The sequence below is a fragment of the Larus michahellis genome, chromosome 9 (assembly GCF_964199755.1).
Source record: "Larus michahellis chromosome 9, bLarMic1.1, whole genome shotgun sequence".
Taxonomy (NCBI): domain Eukaryota; kingdom Metazoa; phylum Chordata; class Aves; order Charadriiformes; family Laridae; genus Larus; species Larus michahellis.
The window spans coordinates 40,625,114-40,639,357 of NC_133904.1; the positions used below are offsets into that span (position 1 = coordinate 40,625,114).

At 40.5% G+C, this 14,244-nt stretch overlaps 1 long non-coding RNA gene across 1 annotated transcript in view; it reads right to left on the minus strand.

The window, feature by feature from the left end:
• Nucleotides 1-234: 234 nt before the first annotated feature.
• The window catches only part of LOC141748474 (uncharacterized), a 34,539-nt gene continuing 20,529 nt past the window's right edge, over nt 235-14,244 (minus strand). Inside the window, exon 3 of the long non-coding RNA XR_012589004.1 lies at nt 235-644. This is a non-coding gene — a long non-coding RNA (uncharacterized LOC141748474). The remainder of the gene's footprint in view (nt 645-14,244) is intronic.

Genomic DNA, 14,244 nt, shown 5'->3' on the forward strand with positions numbered 1-14,244 from the left:
TTGAGAACAGAGATTGAACTGTAACTCTGAACAGTTTCTCCTGTGAAGGAGACAGAAGAACAAATTGCAATACAGTTCACATGAGTGAAGCTGTATAATTGCAAAACGCAATCTCTCTCCATGGATGAGAAGGAACTTTCCCTATCAATATTTATAAGCTTGGTATTTCAGAATCTCATTAGAACATGTCTGATATCTCACAGGTTGTGTAGAAAATAAAAAATAATGGCATATTTGCCACAGCTTCTGACAAATGCCAGCTTCTTTTTAAACAAGCACCATCCTGCATCCGCTACCCTGCGCTCACTGAATGTTCCATCTGATGTTCTGCTTTAGGGAGTGTTTGTTGCTGTGTGTAGCAGAGCATGTCAGAGTAAAGTTTATGCTTGGAAAAAGTCAAGCCTGCCTAACATATGTTGTTCTCCAACCTAGTAGAAATAAATATTTTAGTTACTTCCCCTCTTCTACAGTCAGGCTGATGTTTTTCTTCTGCTTCTAGCCACAGTCTTTTCCTTTGGGTCTCTTTCTCATTTACACAACTTGATAAAAGAAACAGACTCTTCCAAATAGCTTTGCTTTGGATGAAGAGCTTGGTTAGCATTTCCTCCCCTTTAGTGCAAGATCTCCAAAACCACCAAGGAAACCTCAGGGGAAAAAAAAAAAAAAGCCATTGAAACAAGTATCCAAACATTTGTGCAACTGGAAAAAGATAAATACATTCTTTGAATCTATAGCAGCTTCATAGGCAGACAACAGATTCATGCGTGGGAAGTGCATACAACTGTACATATGCCTTTGCACATACAAATCAACAGTGCAGGATCAAAACACCCTGCCTTCCATACTTGCATTAATTCAAGTGCAAATATAATGAACCAATGACATGCACAAACAACATTCTTGCACAAGCAATTGGTCTTCACCCTCTTATTCTCTTTATAACAAAACCCTTTTTAAAGCTCATTTTGAGCCATAAGATTGACACCAACAGAGACTGGATGAAAGCCACTAAAATTTTGAAAATCCTCCATTATTAAGGCAGGTATATCAACAGAAACAGCACCTGATGATACATATCTGTATGTTATCACTCTTTCTTAAGGAGATCAGAATAAAAGCAAGCGTTGCGCATCATTCAACATGAGGATATGGCCCAGTGTGTTAAAATCTAGGCAGGCACTGTAATGAGAATAAGGGAGCTCTTTAATAAAAAAGTCTTTACAACAAGAACTTGTCCCTGTTGAACAACTCCACTGCTCAAACATAAGTCTCAAGACAGCTTTACATTTTTGAGTTTATTCTAAAATCTGATCCTGGCGCTACTAAACACCAGGAACACCCACTTGACTCTCCAAGATTACTTGGTATAAAACATACTCCTCTTCCAACTTTAAACAACAAATATATTATTTTGACCAGTATATTATACATGCTAATATTCTTCTGCTATCTCAGTGTCCTCAGCAAATATGAATAAAAGAAACAACAGCCTACATAAAGGCTGTTATGTATCCCCACTTCTTCACAGGAGAAAGCAGGCACATTCCCAGGCTGGGAACAGGCAGGAAACACTGAGCTTCCCAATGCCAAGAGCTCTGTGTTCTTGTTCAGTGCCAAAGAAACAAGATCTCTAAAGGCAAAAGTGTCTCTCCTCCAAAGGAAAAAAGAGATCCTGGAAATTCCATTTCAATTTCAGCCTATAAAGGGTCATCTTTTCTAACCTCTCAAGCATTTTTAACTTTTTTCAAATAGCTTTAAACATTTTCTGCACCAAGTTAAAAAAATACAATACTTTTGTATTTCTTACCCACAGGGAGTAAGACTAAAAGTTAAACAGGTTCACAATTAAACTGCAAGAGTTAACACAACTTTAAAATAACTTGCCCCATAATAACAAGCCACCTTTGTGGAGCACACCACTTGGGTACCCTGAATCACCAGGACAGAAATGCTGCAGGGGACAACTGGCTACTTAGAGCAAGAATTCTCATCAACATAGGTGCACAAAAGTTTGAGTGCAAGTCGGATGCATCACTAGGTGGATGATCGTTGTTTCTCTGGGTTGCTTAAAGTTTGGTTAAGTAGACTCTGGTGTGAGTTATAATAGCATTGGTATTTAGTGATCAAAGTAAACCTTAAAACCTATGTGTGAAACCTATACACAAATAATGTTGAATTCATACAGAAACATCCCCAGAACACCACTGCTGTTCATGACTCTATACAACACAGATGTTTTAGTTTTCTGTTTAACACTTTTTTGGGAGCACAAGGGGAGTGTGGGCTGCATGAAGGTAACACAAGGGGCACACTAGCTGGAGATACAAAATATATTTCTGATAAGCTCTGGTATAAACTGAAGTGCCAACTGCTGAGGATCTCTGCATAAAGACTACACCCACAACCAGTCAGTGGTAGCCCACCTGTGATAGTTGCCAGCACTGTCACAGGAATAAGTAATAATACTTATCTTCCCCACAAGGGTGTTGTGAGGATTAATTATAGCTAATGTTTGTGCAATACTGTGAACATGTATAGTGCAATGTAAGTGCAAAGTATTATCATCTCAGTGTCATATCAAGGGAGTTTTAGTCTCCACGGAGGGGCCTGTTTTGAGAGAACAGTCATCGCCATGCCAGCATTGCTCATCATGTACTTTCTGCTTTAATGTCTGTTGCTTTATGCACATTGTCATTTCAGTTGCAGATTTAATTGTTTGTGGTTAATAAGAGTTATGTACACATTTAATGCTTCACATATTGCTAGTTTTATGAGAGAATTCATCTCCTTGGTCACAATTAACCCCAAAAGAGTTATCAAGCATTGGAACAGGCTGCCCAGGGAAGTGGTTGAGTCACCATCCCTGGAGGTATTTAAAAGATGTGTAGATGTGAGGCTTTGGGACGTGGTTTAGGGGTAGCTTGGCAGTGCTAGGTTAACGGTTGGACTTGATGATCTTAAAGATCTTTTCCAACCTAGATGATTCTATGATTATCCTGAAAACATACACTGGGATTCATGAGACTACTCCTTTGCTGCTGGGCCTGAAAACAGATCAAAAAAGCTTCCATCAGGAGGTTTCAATTTTATACTATGTGTATGACAATTTGGCAAAAGTGAGCCCATAACCTGTACCTGGAAATAATTATTGTGATTATCAATGCAAAACAGAGGTTATCAATACTTGTGCATTTGCATAAAAATCAATAACTGGGGGGAGGATTGAGACCATCCTATTGCCACCCAACACATTTACTGAAGAAGTATGAGAGTATCTTCATCAGGAAGAGAGAACTGTTTGAGGCGGGACAAAGCATTAACTAAGCAAATTCTCTCTCCCCTTGGCCAACAGGGAACACAGGTGGTCTGGACTGGTACATAGTCATAGAGAACAGCACAGAGAGGGTGCAAGGACCTCCATACAGGGCAACCTCCAGGCAAACTGCTCTGCTAACACATGTGGTGAGCAGACCCAGTGACAACCAACCCACACCAGGTCACAAGCTGCCAAAAAAAAAAAAAAAAAAAAAAAAAAAAATCAAACACTACCTACAGCAAGCATACAGATAGAATCAGAGAAAAATACTATACCCTCTTGTAGCTGGCCAAAAGCGCTAAGAAGGAACCCTGGAACAAGTCACAGGTTCACTTCAATGCATGACCAGGACAAAGATTTCAGCGCAAGAAGAGCAGCACAAATATATATGGTCTTTGATTAGCCTAGAACATGCCGTTTGTGTCAAATGGATTAGTCCTAAATGGAGACAATGGCATTTATTCCCCACAAACTATTTCAAATATATGGCTTCTATATTTTTTATGTGGTTTGGGGGGGGTTGGGGGTTTTGGAGGGTTTTTTTTGGATTTTTTTTTTTTTTAACCAGAAATAGTTCTTCAAAAATAAAAATCCACAGTTAGTGGATATTAAACAAGGACTCTGCTTTTTAACAGCGTAAATACTGACATACCTACTTGATGATCTCTGTTCCATTGGATTTTCAGGATATTTAAGTACACTTGATATTCAACTACCACTGAAGAAAACAGAAGTTAAGGATGAAATTCCTCTAAGATCACTACCGAGCACAGAGGACCACTCCAGTGTATTTGTAATGCATTGCCAGAAATATTTCACATCTCCCCAATATAAAAACAGCAGCATACAACAGTAACTTATTCTTCTCCTTTGACACGGGTGCTTACATTTAAAATTCCTAAAAGGAATGACAGAAGTCTAAAGCAATTAAAAAACAAGAAAGTGAAAAGTAAATATGAAAATAAACTGTCATTTTGGCATGATCCTTCCTAATTAGGAGTAAACAATGAAATGTTATGTAAAGAGGACTATATCCTTCTTTTGTTAGTTCCACAGAAATAGAGCTACAACAAGAACATTTCAGTTACATACCAGCTCCCCTGTCCTCTCTTGAGTTGCTCCAGGCAATAATTAATGTTACTGTAGGGATTCAGTCACTCTGCTTCACCAGTGAAGTCTCATCAGCCATCCTCATTTGGAGCCTCAGGAGGAATCTCAATACAACAAGTCACCGACCCACAGGAATCAGAGGTCAAAATACCACCGCATTAAGTGAAGCATGGCTACATCGTAAAGAATAGGTTGCTTTTCTACATTTAGGTCCAGAAAAAGATTAGAGCAACACTGTAATTGCAATCAAAAGCTTCCTAGCACTTTTAATATTATACCTGTCTCACAACAAACACTTTCAGAAAGAAAAAACAAATATACACATAAAAAAAGTTTCCCCGCTGTTACAGTCAGGAAATTTAAAAGACAGAGAGCTTACTCAGTCAGAAAACAGCATATTATGTTGTTGTTAAGCTAGTACACTATTTAGAATTTATTATAGACAAAAATATCCCTCAGGAGACATGTGTTTTAGGAACATACATCTACATTAAGAGACATTTACCTGTTTTACTATGCTGAGTCTCTGAATCTAGATCAAATGACTCTCCATTATCACCAAGCCAAGAAGAGTTCAGAAAAATACTTATAATATCATGTTTCCTTCATAAAATAGCACTGTCATGTTAAGAACTACACATTTTCACCATTATCCATTCCAACACCCAACAGCAGGATTTTTGCACTTTCCCATACATCACAAGGGTCTGAGGGACAATGTAAGCTAAAACAGTGCCAAAAATACACCCATAACTTGCCATCTCCCCCAACAGGCTGTTAAGGAAGAAGTAGTGAAGTCCCTGAGGCTTGGAGAAGTGACTAATCGAAGAAAGCACTTTTTAAATGGCTTAAAGATACTTTTTTCTTTCTGAAGTTTTCCAGACAATTACTGAGGTCAGCAATGACCAAGGAATAATTAAAATGCCTGTGGTGCTGTGAAAGCTGGATTTGGAGGCACAGCAAGGAAGAGGAGAAGATGTGCAGTTCAGACACTAACCTACTGGGAGCTTCAGATTTAAATCCTTATCTCACTAAGGACTGCTGGTGTCAGTCAGAGCAGACTGAGTTCCTCTGTGCAGCACTGGCCCACTCCTGGGGACATCAGCAGCAGCACCACCTTCGTAGAGCACTAAGCAGACAAATACATTAGACACCGTGAAGAAATTCAGTACTGTGTCAACAGGGCACAGTGACCATGTGCAAGGATGGATGCTGGAACAAGTCAGGAGGTGGTATTTCATGAGGCAGCCTTTCATCCTGAAGGCCAGAACTCAAAAGAGGGCTGAAGCCACAGTTCACAGCATTTACCTCTTTTAACCTTTTTATTATGCACACACTGAGTCACCTCCAGACAGGCTTCTCAGCATGTGAGGTCTGCAGCAGAGAGGAGTTTGGCCCAAAGGTTTAGGGAGGTACAGGACAATGAAAAAGATAGTTCATTGCAAGTTGTATTTCTGCTCTAAAACAAGTATGCACAGTCCTTGGGTGCTGGGAAGGGAAGTAGGTACTGGACTTGTAGGTGCTTAACAAGAGGCACAGAACAAAGCCCTTACAGCATAGTTCACGGATGCCAGGCTCCCCCATGGCTTCTGGGTGCCCATGTTTCTCAAAGCCCAGTAATAGTTGTAGTTTCCAAACCAAAAGATTGCTAGGCACTGTCTTGAACAGTGTCTGTGAAAAGAAACTCTATTGAGGTGGTCGTATTTGAAGAACTGACAATACTTTATCTCTGATTTTGCTTTCCAAAATTCAGGTAGCAAAGTCAGGGTACCAGACACACAAATCCTGCTATTACCATTCAAAAAACACGCTAATAAGATTGCTCTGTAAAAGGTGGCTTTGGGCAAACTCTAAGTCTAGTAAACATCATATTTATTTTTTGTTCAGCAGCAAAATAACTGCCTTAGAGAAGGTTCTGAATGCAGATTAAACAGAAGGAGTTGAGTTGTATGCAGGTCTTGCAGCACGGTAGCTGTTATGACATGAACTGTAGCAGTGACTCAGAGGAAGCAACACACCACAAACCCCATTCCACCTTCGCAACACAGCCATGGCTGGGAAGAAAGAGCTTACCATCAAATAAGCAGCTGAGACCAGTAACGTCCTTTGACGTTTAAGTGCATAATTTCCACAAGTGAGGCCTTTTTATTCTTAGCACCCACAAAGGACAGGGGTGCATTAAGTACTAACAAAGCTGCCCTCAACTGGCAATGTCAAGGCAAAAGCTTGGAGACAATTACCATACGTTAACTGTCTAAATTAACAGCTTTTCAGGGAAGAAACTACGTTGGCCTCTATCTAGGCTGGAAATTCAGAGATTTATCCCAACTCAAGGGGCTGCCCCATGTAGCCATACATCCTGCTTATTGGTCCATGCCATCAAACATTTGGAGGTGCTATGTAGCTACAAGGATGTGTATCTCCCCCTTCCTAGTGGTCACCAGTAGCAAGATAAAATGTTACTAAGAGCACGACAGGTTTAACTAAGTCCTCTGCAATTTGCCTTCTTTATAGGAGTGAATTCTTATATAAAAGGAGGACCAAGGGGGCAAGCAGAGGTGCTCTTTCCTCACAGGCCATGAGCACCATGGCAGTCCTGTATGATGCACAGCCCTCAAACCCAGTATTTCTTCACTTAGTGAAAAAACACCAAAGGCACCATGGCAGATGTCTCTTCAGCAAGTGAAGTTATTAGATCAAACAACAGAAGCCAACAATCTTCATGCTCAAGAAAAGTATGTGCAAACCAATTTCTCATGTAGAAAAAAAAAAAAAGGAGGCTATGTTCATTTTTAGCAAAGAAAAATCACGTCAGGCCAAAATCATAATACCCTAAAGGATTTACTCTCCTCTGACCAAGTTGCTTCGGCTGCAGAGGCTTTCAAGGGGCTATTCCAATAGCCTGGAGTACTACAGCCTTACAGTCCCACACATCCCTCCCCACTCTCCTCTCCACATGCCCGGGGCCAGCAAGCAGAAGAGCTCCCAGCAGAGCCTTTACGTCACCCAGGACTAATCTTAGACTGGAAAAATCTACAAGCAGAAAACAGAAATCAACTTTCCAGCTGTTTTTGCTTCCATAAGTGAATACAAAGTACCAGCTGTGAGGTGACAACAGCAGGGTGCAGCCCAGCTTCACACCTTGCTCCTCTGTGTATGGACCATGGCCATAGGGTACAGTCCCAAAATCTATTTGCCCACGAAGACTAGTGATACCAGAGCAGGATATATTAATGAAACAAGAGCTTTGTGTTGTTCATGTCGCATGCTACAGCTAACAAGTCAAGGAAAACAATCAAGCAGGTCAGCATGAGATCTCCCTCTGTGCACAGGCAGGGAAGGAAGGTTTGCTGTGCTGTTTTTCCCCTGCACTTTATCTAGGGGCTTTCTATACAACTCTAAAAATACCTTTTTGCTTGTTTGGGTTTATTTTTTTGTTTTGTTTTTTTTGGAGTTTGCGGGGGGGGTGTTGTGGGTTTTGTTGTTTTTTGTGGTTTTTTTGTGGGTTTGTTTTTTTTTTTTTTTTTCAAATCCCTGCAGTAGGTAAAAGCTGACCTGTTAAAAAAGTATAACAAGAGCAGCACATAGAAATCAAGGTATTGAAAACATTTTAGAGACAAAAGCATCTAATAAGTGCATTTATGGAAAGAAGAACTAGCATTTATTGAACCCTCTGAAAACTTGATGAAGTTATTTTGCATGAAACCAAATAAGACAGCATCAATTCAAATGGGTGGGAGAAAAAAAAAAAACAGAGATGCAAGACTGCAAGTCTTCTGATCATTTAATTTATTTCTAAATAATTAATTAAGAATTAACTTTTGACAGTCAGTCCTAACCTATGCTGAACATTCCCCATTTCCATTTACTATTACAAAGAAAAACCTGCAATTAACAGAGTTAAGCCCTACATAATATATTTCCTGCTAGACCATTCTACCTATCAAGCTGTGCTGGCACTATTAAACTCTCCACACTGTATCTACCTCAATCCTCACAGTGCCTTTTGATAAGGTGCTTCCTTTTCCACCATGCAAAATTTCATTTGACCAACAACCTTTGCAGTTAACCTTAGAAGTTACTTCCTTGCAGTGATGGAGAAACACACAAGTTGAACACAGGAGAACACACTACAGGTCCCCAAACATGCAAAGGTATAAGAGTATGTACTTTATTAGAGCACCCACCCCCAAAATAGCCACTCAAAACTAAGGGACTCAAGTATCCCAAGTTCTGGAGGATGTGCATAGTGACCAGGAATTAGGTACCTCCATTTAGTCTGATATGAAAAATCTAGAAATCTGTGTATTTTCTTTCAAGTATCACACATGAAGTAACATTGCAAATCTGCTTTTTCAAGTTTAACAGAAATTTTTCCAAAGAAAAGTCTTCAGGAAAGGATCTTTTGCAGCAATTTTCTATCATCTTTTTCATGCATATACATTTTTAGCTTACATGATCAGAGATTCGGGGGGGGGGGGCAGTGCAGAAGTAGGGAATTTCTACAGAGAATTACTGTGATGGTAACCTGGCAAGTTGATAAGTCCTGCCCCTGCATACCATGTTTTTCCAATATTATCATTGTTTCTACAATATTACTGGCCAATGACCAGCAACAAACTCAGAAGCATGTGAATGCATTCAAATTATTAACAGTTTAGTCGTGCCTAAACTGGACTTTTCTCTATGCACATCATCCTGCGCTCTGATTATATCAGCATTTGTTCTCAATCACCACAGCAGTCATTAGAATATTAATAATTTCTAACACGTATCACATCTATTGCCAGCCACAAACACAGAGGAAAACAGGTATCTTGTATCACACTTTGGAAATCAGTGGCTGGTGAGACAACATTTGCGATGTCCGAGCACAAAGCTTTCCTGTACAGAACTTCCCATTTTCTATCATTCCGAATATGACTATATGACAGATGGTGCAAACTGCACCTGTTTTAGTTAACAGTTGCAGGTTTTTACACTGGGCGTACCATATTTGGAATGTCTATCCTTCAAAACACTTTAGTAGGAAAGTGTTATTGATATCATGGAAAGAAAGACTACACATCCCTAAGGATTACTGCAAGCAAGTTTAATAATATTATATCAAATATATGTCCAATGTAGAAAAGAGTCTAAGGTAGCTAGGAGCAACCCACATGAAATTGCTAATTCTTCTATAGGGTCAAATCAACACATTACTTCTGTAATTAGCAGTTCTTTTTACAGAAATCAGCATCATATCTTTAAACTTATCCACTAGCTTACTTTTAACATTAATGGTCCAGTTCTTTGGAAAGCTGGGGAGATTGTATGTGAATATTTCAAGAGTACTGTCCAGGCCTAGCCGAGACAAAAATGTTATGTGAAGTTAAGTCAACACTGCTTTGCATCATACGGTCCTGCTTACCAGAGAGTTGACCCAGCAACATAAGTCAGGTTAAGGCTGTATTTCAGGCCTGTCCCTATCACTTGGAAAGGACAAATTGTCCTTGGGATTCAAAGAGAACAATTCCAGAAGCAAGATCTTCTCCCACTAGCAAGATCTGCAGGGCAAGGATAACCCAAACAAGGGCACAACTTCCTTACTGCATATAAACAGCCTGAAAATAAACATCTATTGAGCGACTCGGAGGGCAGAGGTACATGGAAGAGGATGGTTTAAACAGGCAGTGTGTATGCCACTGCAGCTGTCACCTACTCAGGATGAAGCCTTTCACTGCAGAAGCAGCTAAGCACTGGCACAATATGTGCCAAGACATTTGAGTATACTTGGTGCAACAGACAGTACCCGAACTGATGAGTTCGGAGGCCTTTCTGCCTGCCTTTGGGACTGGTTATACTCCAGCAGATGATTGGAAAACTCAAAATGCCTATAACAAGAAAAAAACCCTTGCAGGCACTCCACTACCGTCAGTCCAGAGATTCTCATTCAACACGCTGCCATCCAAACTGCAAAAGGTTGAAGCCATTCTGAAAATACGTATTGAACTCAAACTGCCTTTTGCTCAAGGATCTTTTCTGGAGGAGAACCTGACAATCATTAAGCTTCCCAATGCCTCTACGAGGCAAGCCCATTTGCTACCAGGGAATACCGCAGCAAAACTATGAAGCCCTGAAAAGCTCTGGGTCAAAGTAAAAACTCTCTCCTAGAAATTAACACCAACCAACTCACTTGCAGACTGATCATCACCTTTTGCCGTGTAACACAGAATGCTAAATTTAGCCCCAATTTTGTGAGTAGATAGCCATAAGAGAGCATGTGGAGCTTAAAAAGGGATTCCATCAGTTCTTCACAACAAATAAGCTGAAAACACCACTATAGTTTTGCTTGATTTAATTCTTACAAAAATGTCTTACCCCCCTCTATGGCTTGCACACTGGTGGCTTTAAATCTTTTTCACTCTCCTAGATTGTAAGGTGCCCACTGCTTCCCAGACAGGTACGCAGAGGCTTGTCTTGAATGTTCTGTAGAAGAACTGGATATTAGAAAGATAATAATTACACTGTTCTGTGAAAGCTGTTATTTTCACTTACATTGCAGAAGCATTCAGAGGTGTGAACCACAAGCAAGTTTTCCTTCTCCTTCTACTAGAGCCCACAGAACAGACAATTCTCGCCAGAAAAGCAGCCAGTGCTGACAGCAAAAGCAGAAGAGAGGAACAGAAACAGAAACAAGAAGCAGAAATTGCCCAAGGTCATGTGGGTGTTCATATTAATGAAAGGTTTGCACCTAGATCTTACAATTTCCACTTAGGTGGTAGCCTGTAAGCTGAAGTGTTGGATTCTGCTGAGTATCCTACTGCCATCCTTTACAGCTCCTGAGGATTATCCGTGCTATTTCTTGGTGTTCTGAACATTTACTTCAAACACTGAAAAACCTTTCCTAAGAATCTTGAAAGAGTCCCATGCAAGCAAACCTTCCACGGAGAGGTCTCAACGTTGACATATGTAAAACAATGGAACCACGTATAGCCCGTTGTGGTAGCTCCCACTGCTGACCCAATATATATACAAGCGTGTGGGAACAAGCTACAGCATACACTGAATTGCCTTGGTCTAAACACGGGAGTTCATTTTGCTAAGTGTCACATTACGCAGCCTCCATGGTTCACATCTCAGTACTACAGGTAGAGGCTAATGCAAACTAGTTAATGAAAACAGGGCTGTTCTTACAAGCCTGCTGGATGCGAATTAGGATGACTAAGGCTGGAGCATGCTGCGAACTTTGCATCTGACTCTTAAACTGTGTGGTGTGCAGCCTGAAAATCTGTGATGTCTCAGTAACTGCCAGAACAAGTAATTGAGTTTTCATATTCTGAACTAACCCTGCCTGATATTAATACTCTGGAATTACACAATCCCACCTCTCCTCCCCAGACCCTAGGGATTTGACATGATTTAAATCAAATTATAGGAAATACTCTGCCCAGAACAACCCTAAGCCCCACATAAACTGATAGGAATCATAATTCAGACCTTGCCACATACGCATTCAGTGAGTCACAAGACTTCCCCCCACCATACCCACTGCCAGAGCATGAGATACTATTTCATTTAACAGTGCAGTACAAAGCCTCAAATCAGTATGTCACCAGTTTCTGCTGTCCCCAGGAGCATTCTGCTCTGCTATAAGAAAGTAAAATGAACAAAATATCTAAACCTGGGAAGGTGGACAGTACCTAAGGAGGAAAATATTCAAGTCTGCGTGCAACATACGCAGATCTGAGCAAACACTTTGTTTTCCCTTGTGTCAGACAAAGGCTGATGATACATGAGCCCTGTCCAGTGGAATCCAGAGGAATTTTGACACTCCAAGACGAGTGCAATCCTACCTGAAGGTCTGTACATCAGCAGAAGGGAAGCACCCTCTATGCGTGCTTCAGCATGATTGCATTTCCATTCAATTAGAGATGTCTGTGTCTGCCTTTCACTGGGCATCTCACCAGTTAAAACACCTAGCTTCCCAAGACAACTTTTTATGCAGTTTGTATTGGGACTACTCCAAAATTGGCTTAGGTTTATTGAAGTGTTTGTTTTTTGAAGTTAGGCAAATTAAAGAAATATTGGAGTCCTACCTTGAATTACAGGCAGCGAAGCAGCGTAACTTATGTCAGTAATACCAAGTTATATCCAAGTCTTAACTGTGAGTGATGGAGTTATAAAAGAATGGCTGTCTACTGAAAAGTCTTCATATATTCCATAGGATTATCTTCTTGACACTGAATGAATTCCTGGCTCAAAGAGGCTCTTTGCCATCAGCTCTGAAGGGCTCAGGTTATACGTCTACCCTGACAAGTAGCACAGCACAGTGGGAGCAGATAGAGTAAAACAGGTGGTGCTAAAGACCCAATATTTGCATTATGCATCTTTCTAACATTCCTGTTCAGACCAAATCTAGCTGGTCCCACAGGCCAACATGCCCATTTGTCATTGGGGCATATTAGATGTAATCCTAGATGGTATTCTGCAGTTCGATTTCATCCAAAAGAAATCCAAGTTATATACTCCAAGACTGCCCCATGGTGCAAATAAAGGTACTCTAAGCAAGAACAGTTGGGAGATAAATGTCAAAAACATACTGTTAATCCAAGCTAAAATGCTCATGCAGAGAGAACATTTGCTCTCCCTGCTGCAAAACATGAAGCCTGCCTGGACTTTGGATACCAATTCTTGCAAGAGGGAAGAAAAGTACAGAGCCAATGGGGTTCCAGAGCCTCCGAGTTCTCCTGGGAGGCACAGGTTTTGACTCTCCTCACAAATTTCTCCTGGGTTACAGTAACTCTCAGATCCTAGCAGAGGAGATCCCGCTTCATCTGAGTGGCAGTCATGGAAATTGTGCAAATGGAGACCTGACCAGGTTTGATTGTAGGAAGTGCTGAATCACAGCCATGTCAAATGATTCACAAATGCAGAACAAATTCTTCAACACAAACAGGATGCAGTTAGCATTTTGGGATCGAGATATATCTTCCAGCAATACAGTTATCTCAGCAATGTCTTTACAAAGCAAAAAGATCATTCCACAAGGTGCTGAAGTACACAAGACCCTCAAGCAAAGGCTAAAATTAAATCTCAATCCAACATGGAAAATTTTATACATGCTTCCTATAGGGAACAGGATCTACAGTGGTCCAAAGCTTGGATATAATCCAGAAAATCTTCCCAGAGGGAAGCCTTTTCTCTCTATTGTTCTCCTTGCTGTGAAGCATTTCCCCTGGGAGCTGCTCTGTACAAAGCTCTAAGTCAGCTTTCAATTTAAAAGGGCTCCCAGTGACAGAATCGTGGTGCAGTCAGAGCTTAGTGTCTGTGCGCAGACAGCCCTCTCACAGGCTAAAGCCACTCCAGTTAAATTATTGGCAATTGTGCAGAGGTTGTTCCTCGTTCCATGCCACTAATGTTAAAAGCCCATGGGTCTTCTAGGTCTATTCTGAAAGACATGCATCTGCTTCAGAAATCCATGAACTGCCCACATTTAGACAGCAAGATTAGGCCCTACAAGTTTATTCTTTCATGGCTAAGTATTTCCATAAAGGTATATAAATGATGACAAACCTCTTCTGTTAGCAGATTTAATTATGAGTTTTACATTAATAAAGCCTCAGGCTTTTACTGATATAAGTGGTATTTCCTAGCATGCTTTTGAATTAGAAAGTGCAGAAAGAATAGAAATCAATCTTTGAAGTTAACTAAATGGCCAGCAAAAGTTCCTGTTTCCCACAGCATGCTGTAAAGTTTTTGACAAATTATGAAATACAGCTTTTTATGTCCAACTGTAGTTGTCCAACAGTAGACTGACATCTGAACTGACTTTAAAG